This window comes from Nannospalax galili, unplaced genomic scaffold, assembly GCF_000622305.1.
Source record: "Nannospalax galili isolate Female #2095 unplaced genomic scaffold, S.galili_v1.0 scaffold897, whole genome shotgun sequence".
Taxonomy (NCBI): Eukaryota; Metazoa; Chordata; class Mammalia; order Rodentia; family Spalacidae; genus Nannospalax; species Nannospalax galili.
Genome location: NW_008339656.1, coordinates 615,449 through 622,203, shown reverse-complemented (window position 1 = coordinate 622,203; position 6,755 = coordinate 615,449). Strand labels below are relative to the sequence as shown.

Genomic DNA, 6,755 nt, shown 5'->3' with positions numbered 1-6,755 from the left:
GGAGAACATGGAAGTGGAGGAGGAGGAAACGGAGAACATGGAAGTGGAGGAGGAGGAAAAGGAGAACATGGAAGTGGAGGAGGAGGAAAAGGAGAACATGGAAGTGGAGGAGGAGGAAAAGGAGGAGAAAATGGAAGTGGAGGAGGAGAAGGAAACGGAGGAGAAAATGGAAGTGGAGGAGGAGAAGGAAAAGGAGGAGAAAATGGAAGTGGAGGAGGAGAAGGAAAAGGAGGAGAAGGAGAAGAGGAAGAAGATGGAGGTGGAGGAGGATGAGGACCGGAGGCGGCTGATGGGGACAGAAGGTCAAGAGGAGAAGAAAAGGAGCACATTCAGCAGCCATGTGAAAACATCATCTACGACCTTGGGGGCCAAAGTGAACACGGTTTCCGTGAGGCCACCTTGTGGGCCTCAAGAAGGAAATGTACAGCCTCAGAGGATGACTTCCTTGATGTCTCCCAGGAAGATATCCCATGGCCTTAGGATCCCCAGTTCTTACCATCGTACAGGAGGCATCCTCTCTCTCGGACAGTGTGGTGTGGTTGCACCAGGATGCCCTGACCCAGCTTCAACCAGCTGTTCCACACTTCGGGAGACCTTTCCCAAGGAAGAACTAGAGCTAAGTAACCGCCTAGGCTCTGCAGGGTCCCAGAAGTCACAGATGGAGGGGCAGGGCGAGAAGCCTCAGATTAGTGCACCAGGAACCTGTGCTGCTCCACCTGTACCTGCGCTAAAGAGGACCTACAAGAGAAAAGCGTCCACTCTAGAGCTGCTGCCGCCACCCCCAGGGCCACAACTACAGTGGGATGGAGCTGACATGCCCCCACCTCCCAAGATTCCACGCATTGACAAAGGAAAAGAACTGGACAGCATGATGACCACAAAGGGTCAAGCCATCCAGAGCGCAGATGATAAAGTGGGTGTCTCACAGCCTAAAACCCAGGTGGTAGCAACCTGCACCGCCTCAGCCTGCCCTGCCTATCCCCCAACCTGCTGCAGGGCATGTGGGCTTTCTGCCCCTTTCCACTAACTACGTGGTTTCCAGCCCAGCTATTTCTGCCTCTAGGATGCTGGGCCCCCAATTCTGTGTGTGCCTCTGCCTTCCCTAACACCTAGTGCACCCACAGTCCCCATTTCTCCTTCGACTTTCCCTTCTGGCTCTCTCCAGCAAGACGGAATCCCCAACCCCAATGTGCATCGATCCCCCTTCTCTGCCTTTTCCCTCTGCTGCCATAGCCCCTACCCCCAGGAATGCTCCCACAGTCTCTTCTACCACAGAAGCCCATGTCTGTGAAGACATGAGCTGGGAGCCATCTTCGGAGCCTGCAGTGATGGACATGGATACCACGCCCCCTTCGGAGGCAGTTATTCTCAGATCACCTCCAGAAAGCTCAATGCCCTTTGCGTTTGGCCACAGCTGTGCCACAGTGCCCACTGGCACTCCTGCACTCACGGTCCCCTGCCCCAACCCTTTTGGGAACAATCTGCGCACACCCGGGACCACCGATGGGCAGAGGCAGAGCATGTCTTCTGCCAGTGCTTCTGGTCTGAGGGTTGACCCTGGCCTGGTGCCAGCACTGCCCTCCATGGTGGCAATAACACCATCTCATCCTCCCATGGATTTTGAGTCCATCGACACCACGCCACCTTCGCAGGCTGTCCTCTTGCACTCTCGACGTGCCTCTGAACTTGTTTCCACCAGGTTGCTGGCACAGGCAGTTTGGGGGTCTACCGCAGCTTTCAACCATACCGGGGCTCCCTCTCAGCCCACCTGTGCATTACTGAACAGGAAGCAGCAGCCTGCTGGCCGTGTCATTCTGAGGAATCCATTGTCCTCAGCAGCCACAGCTGGCCTAACTGTACCAACAGGCCAACCTGCTAGTGGCAGCAAAACCCAACTGGGATTTGCAGGTACGACGTCACCTGCTGACCTTGGCAGACCTAATGGCAGAGAACTGGTCTATGGGAAGCGCCAATGTGCTCCCCCCATTGCCCCACCCACTTTCTGGGTTGATCCTCAGCCCAGCAATGGGCTCAGGGGACTGTAGTTCATCACCCACCAACTTCACTCCCAGCACACCAGCGTTGATGAACCCTGCAGCCCCGCTCCAAAATGTAAGTGTAGAAAGCATTTTGGGATAAAACCAGAATTTAAATGCCACTCATCTAGTCATGCGTTTTCTGGGGTTTTCACTGCTGTTTGGCTTATGTATTGTTTTTTCTCCTGTAAGAGCTCCTGATTGGTTTCCCAAACCATCCAAAATGAAGAAAACCATAGCTGGCATGGACAGAAACAATTCAAGGTAAGACATCTATTCTTCATTTTTTTTTTCAAAAAAGCTTTGTATTCAGGTGGTCCAAGGCTTAGGAGGGGCTCTGGGGCATTTCAAAGCTGCCTACTGGCTCATTCAATTTTATGTCTTATAAGGGTTATACTGAGTTCAATATTGTATAACTGTATTAATTCACCGGTGAACCTAAAAATTTTATAGCCACTTTTGAAAGAGATGTATCTTTGCTCTGGAAACTGTTATTGAGTATGTTAAAGCTGTAATGAAATGCTTTTTCTAAAAAAATTAAAAAAAAGTTAAAAATCCAATGAAGTATAAGTAATATGAAAAGTACAGTGAAAAGATCAAAAGGACAAACAGTTCAAACAAAAGACAAGAGGAGAAAAGATGAAAAGTTTGAAGCAACTTCTTTCAGGGTCCTTGAAAACTGGAGACTCTGCTATATGAGGGTGTCAGCTGAACTTATGGACTCTTGTCTTTCCTATAATTTATGCTGTATCTGAGCCCATAACGGGCAAATGTCTCTTGAGCTGTGCTCTTCGCACTTTCCAACCCCCCTAAGTACTGCTCACCCTGTTGGAAGGATACAGACGTGGATGTCAAGTATTCTGCTGGAGTCTCCGAGTTCTCGGACTCTACAGCAGTGAACAGCAGCTAGGTGGCTCCAGAGGTTGATCCCCACATTGACCTCAGGCTCTGGGTTCACAAACACTAGGGTTCTTTTCAGTCTGTTCCTGGATGCTGAGGTGGGGCTACCTTTTCCTGTGCACTTCCTGCCTGAGCTGAGCCTCCTGCTGTCTGCACTTTTGGGTTTGTCAGCATCTGCCCCTCTGGTTCTCAACTGCCACTCGGGGCTGCCTCTCACCCTGAGGCTTTGGCAGGTTGACTTGAGTCTCCTTGACATGGCTCTTCCTTGTTCTCAGACGGTCAGAGTAGCTCAGTTTTAGAGTAGGTTCCCTCTCAAGATGGCACCTGGCCATTGCCCTCCAAGTCAGAGAGTGACAAATGGGATTCCTCTCTCCTGGTGACCAGTCACCAGAAGGATCACTGTCAAAACCTGCCACTGAATTTGAGGCTTCTAAGAGCCTTGTTTATTATTTACAGTGTATGAGTGTTTTGCCTGCATGCATGTAAGTCCATCCATGTTGTGCAACACAACAGGTCAGAAGAGGGTGCCTGATCCCGTAGAACTGGAGTTTCAGGCAGTTCTTAGCTGCCTTGTGGGTGCTGGGAATCAAACCTAGGTCCTCTGCAAGAGCAGCCAGTGCTTTTAAACAATGAGCCATGTCTGTAGTCCCTGCCAGTCTCTTTTTATCAGGGCTCCTTGGCTTGCCTTTTGGATGAGGCTTCTGCTTTTTCTCCCCCTCCACGTGGCTGTAGCTGTGCCCAATATGGCTCACTTTTCTGTGCATCTTCTGCCTCTCTCTGGTCCTTCTCAGCTGCTCCATCACTACTTCTACGGATCTCCAAAGTCTTCCCTGATTCGTGTTTGGAATATAACCTGTACTTTCTTATAGTCACTCTCCTCCTTGACTGGCTCATATGGAGGCAGTTTCCAGTCCTCCATCTTACCCAGAAATCTGTTGTTTTTATCTATTATTGAAAAAAATGAGATGAGTGACAGGCAAGGTGGTGTGGAGAGGCAGAAGCCAGTGATTCCAGAATTTGACGGCAGCCTGGGATACTTGCAAGACCCTGTCTCAAAAAGCAACTGGAGAGTTGATTTGATGGATAAAGCCCTCCATGCAAATTTGAGGACCAGATTCAGATCTCCAGAAACTTCATAAAATCCAGGAAGGTGTGACAGCTGCCTGTAACCCCAGCACTCTGGAGGCAAAGCCAGGGAATCTGGGGAAAAGCAGCTAGCTAGAATAGCCAAATCTGTGAGCTCCAGGTTCAGTGAGAGACCCTGGCACAGTAAGTAAATTGGGAAGCAAAGAAAACATCTGTTGTCAACTTCAGGCCTCCACATTCATGCACACATGTGTACCCACATACAGACGTGCATACCCACTCGCACTCATTCCACACACATACACATGCAAAATCAAAACATACATGTTCCCTGTAGAAACATTATCAAATAGATCAACAAAAATAAGGAAAGAGCAAATCTTCTCACTGAGATCTAGAAGCTATTGATTCTGTGATGCATGTCTTTCTAGATATTTCCCACTCATATTGAGTATACTCATTTTATAGGTAGAGACAAGCTCTGGAAAGGTGGGTGTTTATATGCCTCATTTTTCTTCATTCATGTAGTTATTTCTTTCTAATGACTTCTGTACAAAAAGGATTCAAGGTACTGCACTGATGCAGTTATACAGGGAACAGTATCTTCAGGCTCCTATTTTGAAATCATGTGTCTTATTGCACCTTTTCAGCCCATGAAACCTCATGTGTAAGAATCCAGTGGTTGGCCATGTTGGGGCCCACCTGTGATCCTGGTGCTCAAAAGACGGATGCAGGAGGATTTGGAGTTCTAGGCTACCTGGGCTATATACCTGTCTCAAAAAAACAATCAACCAACCTACAACCCAATTAAAGACACACACACACACACACACACACGCACCCCTCATCTTCCCATCCCAAGAAACCTATCTTGGGAGACAAGAGATGTGTGTTGGCTCTGGGAGACTGGTGTAGGGGTAGGCTGTGAATGAGTAGCATAAGGAAGTATGACAGAGCCCAGGACAGATGGACAGATTTTCTGATGCCACATTCTGATGCCCAACCTAACAGATGACAATTAGCAGCCACCAGCTGTTAAGTGACTGTGAATAAAATTAGTCTTTTTAAAAAATCCATTTAGCAAAAAACATTAAAAAATCCAGCAATGAATGTTTGTTGGCAGCCCAGGGGCTATATGGCACTGGTTATTTGCTATGCATAAGGATCCTGCTGGTTCCCTCTCAGGCAAGCATAAGCTCCTCTGAATGGAGGGAAATAGGCTCTGATAAGCAGCTCTCTAGGACCCAACCTTAAGTAAGTTCCCTCTGTTACCTTGGTCTTCATGGTCCCAGTCTCCAGCCCCACCTCGTACCCATTGTCCACATGATCTCTAGGATTGGATTTTTGAAAAATGTGAGTTTGAATCAAGCCCACAGCAACTAGATCTACTGTCAATCCCTACTTCCATAGGGGACACAGAGCCCATAGTAAGGTACCAATTCATCTGGTACTCACTTCTCCAGCTGTATCTTTTCCTGCATCCCCTCTAGATTGCTTGGAAATAGCTATATGTGCACCATGCCAAGAGGAGTCGTGATGTTTGATCTTCATTTTCAACTTGACTTGATGTATGGTTATCTCAGAAACAGAGGCACATTTCTGGGGGTATCTGTGAGGGTGTTTCCAGAAAAGATAAACCAAGCAATAAAGACCTGTCTGGATGTTAGTTCCACCATGCCATGGGCCCAGATTGAATAAAAGAGGATGAGGAGGAAAGGAAAGTCAGCTGAGTGCCTGCAGGCTCCTTTCTCTGCTTCCTGGCACACTTGATGTGAGTTGCTGTGCTCTGCTGTGCCTTCCCTCTGTGACAGACTGACCCTTCTGAAACCATGAGCCAAAGTGAATCTTCCCCTTTTAAAGCTGTCTTTGTCATGGAATTTGATGACAGCAACAGGAAACCAAGACAGGGCTTTGTTCTTTTCCTTCTAGGAACTCTCTTCCTGGAGCATATAGAGGCTCTTTCATGACTCAAGTGGTACTTCCTTTCCTGACTATCTCAGCAGAAGGGAACTCCTTCTGTCCCTGCATTGTCTGACTATTTCTTTTAATTTTTCTGGTCAATATTGAATGTGTGTTGTTTTCTTTTCCACCCCTCTTTCAGCCATGCCCACATGCATGCCTAGAGTACAAGCTCAAAAAAGGCAGGCATCTTGTAATGAGGCCAATTGCAGAGCGATATATTTTACTTTATGTCACCTATCCTAAAGAGATTGCAACTAGTTGGGAGTGATAACACACACTTGTAATTTCAGCATTTCAGAAGTTGAGGTAAGAGGATCAAGAGTTTGAGGCCAATTTGGGCTACAAAGTGAGTTTAAGGCTAGCCTGGGTTATATTATGAGACCCTGCCTCACAGCAATAAAAAGAGGCATAGGGGAGATGACTCAGCTAATAAAGTGCTTGAGTTTGGATCCCTAGCACACATATAAAAAGCATGCATAGCATCATACATATGTAACCCCAGTGCTGGAGGTAGAGGCAGGAGGATCCCTCTGGCTTGTTGGCCAGTCAGTCTAGCCAAATTGGCAGATTCCAGGTTCAGTGAGAGGCCTCCACATACATATACACAAAGGTGCATGCACACCCCCACACACGTGTGTGCACACATGAATACACACATGAACATATACATGGATACATGAACACACAAATGAACATACACATGCAGAAAAAAATCCTAAATTCCCAAATCAACAAGCCAACAAAAAAGAAACTGCAACCAACAAAGGATTC

The 6,755-nt window shown here is 47.6% G+C and overlaps 1 pseudogene; it reads left to right on the top strand.

Annotated features, from left to right (window-relative positions):
* Positions 1-2,085: 2,085 nt before the first annotated feature.
* Positions 2,086-6,755, top strand: part of LOC103735205 — a 13,887-nt pseudogene continuing 9,217 nt past the window's right edge.